At 63.8% G+C, this 1,860-nt stretch overlaps 1 non-coding gene across 1 annotated transcript; it reads left to right on the top strand.

Moving 5' to 3' along the window:
* The first annotated feature begins 42 nt into the window (after positions 1-42).
* LOC147710369 (5.8S ribosomal RNA) lies at positions 43-196 on the top strand. Its single transcript, XR_015296214.1, has one exon. It is a non-coding gene; the product is annotated as a 5.8S ribosomal RNA (ribosomal RNA).
* The last annotated feature ends 1,664 nt before the right edge of the window (positions 197-1,860 follow it).

Raw genomic sequence — 1,860 nt, 5'->3', positions numbered from 1 at the left:
CTGCACCCGCAGGTGGGTGAACTTTTTCAAAAAGTTACCTGTGACCCTTGGCGGTGGATCACTCGGCTCGCGCGTCAATGAAGAACCCAGCTAGCTGCGAGAATTAATGTGAATTGCAGGACACATTGATCATCGGCACTACGAACTCACCTTGCGGCCCCAGGTTCCTCCCTGGGCTACTCCTGTCTGAGGGTCGCTTGATCGTCAATCGCCCCGGTACTTTCCCGGTGACGTGGATGGGGGGGTTAGCGCTGCTTTCCCTTTGTCCTCCAACAAGTTCACACCCCCTGATCGCCCGTGGCAGGGTCCCTCGCTGGGTCCTGCCGTGGAGGTACGACACCCGCGTGCCTGGCCCTGAGAAGGGGTCTGGTGACCAGTCCACCCCGGGCCGTCCTGGGGCGGCTGGCTGCATGCCGCGCATGTCTGTCTGTGGTGTCCCACCGGCTGCTCGTGTGTACGCCCCTTGGGCACCCACCTCTGCGGCCGGCTTCCCGGCGAGGGCGAAACACCTCCAGATGCGATCCGGGGAAAGAGGGCGTGCGGTGCCGGGACGCCAGGCCCCTGCTCCGGCAGGGGCCTGGCCTTCCCCGGCAACCCCCTTGACGCTCCGGCGTTATTCTTCCGACTACGACCTTAGATCAGACGTGGCGACCCGCTGAATTTAAGCATATTACTAAGCGGAGGAAAATAAATTAACCAGGATTCCCCCAGTAATGGCGAGTGAAGAGGGAAGAGCCCAGCGCCGAATCCCCACCCGGCGGCGGTCGTGGGAAATGTGGCGTACAGAAGACCGACTCCCCGGCGCGCTCAGGGGGCCCAAGTCCTTCTGATCGAGGCTCACCCCGTAGACGGTGTTAGGCCGATAGCGGCCCCGGTGCGCCAGGATCGGGTCTTCTCTGAGTTGGGTTGCTTGGGAATGCAGCCCAAAGTGGGTGGTAAACTCCATCTAAGGCTAAATACGGGCACAAGACCAATAGCCAACAAGTACCGTAAGGGAAAGTTGAAAAGAACTTTGAAGAGAGAGTTCAAGAGGGTGTGAAACCTTCGAGAGATAAACGGGTGGGGTCCGTGCAGTCTGCCCGGAGGATTCAACACGGCAGGCAAATTGGTGGCCCGGGAGTTCCGGATCCCTTCCGCGGGCCTGGCACCCGGGTCCTACCCGGCCCCCACAGTGTGCATTTCCTCCACGGTGGTGCGCCGTGACCAGCTTTGGGTCAGCTGGGAAGTCTACTGGGTGGAATGGCCCTCCGCTCCAACGAATGGTGTTACAGCCCCTTTAGCAGCAGCTTTGCCGTGTCCACGGGGCAGCGGGAGATTCGACCGTGCCCTCCCCCAGGCACCCGTTCCCGGCCGCCCCTCGGCGTCGCGCCAGGGTAGTTGAAGGGGTGACAGAACCCCCTGCTCCCAGCGTGATGCGGGCCACCATCTCTTGTAGGTCGGCAGGTTGACCAGATGGCCTGGGCCGGCCGGGCCTCTCCTTCCCGCTGCCCCAGTCAGGCAGTGAGGCCAGCAGCAGCCTCGGGGAAGGAGCCTCCGAGTGTCTGCATGGTGCGCCTGGGCACCCCTCACCACACTGTAAGGGCAACTGGGTATGGCACCCTCCCAGGCCATCTGGATGCTGGGTCATCCCGGGCCATCTGGTCACCTGGCTGAGTGACCAGAGAGCCCTGCGGGCCGGGTGACCAGAGGGCCCTGCGGGCCGGGTGACCAGATGGCCCTGCGGGTCCGGGTGACCAGAGGGCCCTGCGGGCCGGGTGACCAGATGGCCCTGCGGGCCGGGTGACTAGATGGCCCTGCAGGCTGGGTGACCAGATGACCCTGCGGGCCGGGTGACCAGATGGCCCTGCGGGCCAGGTGACC

The sequence above is a fragment of the Lissotriton vulgaris genome, chromosome 5 (assembly GCF_964263255.1).
Source record: "Lissotriton vulgaris chromosome 5, aLisVul1.2, whole genome shotgun sequence".
NCBI lineage: Eukaryota > Metazoa > Chordata > Amphibia > Caudata > Salamandridae > Lissotriton > Lissotriton vulgaris.
This window is presented reverse-complemented; position numbering and strand designations above follow the sequence as displayed.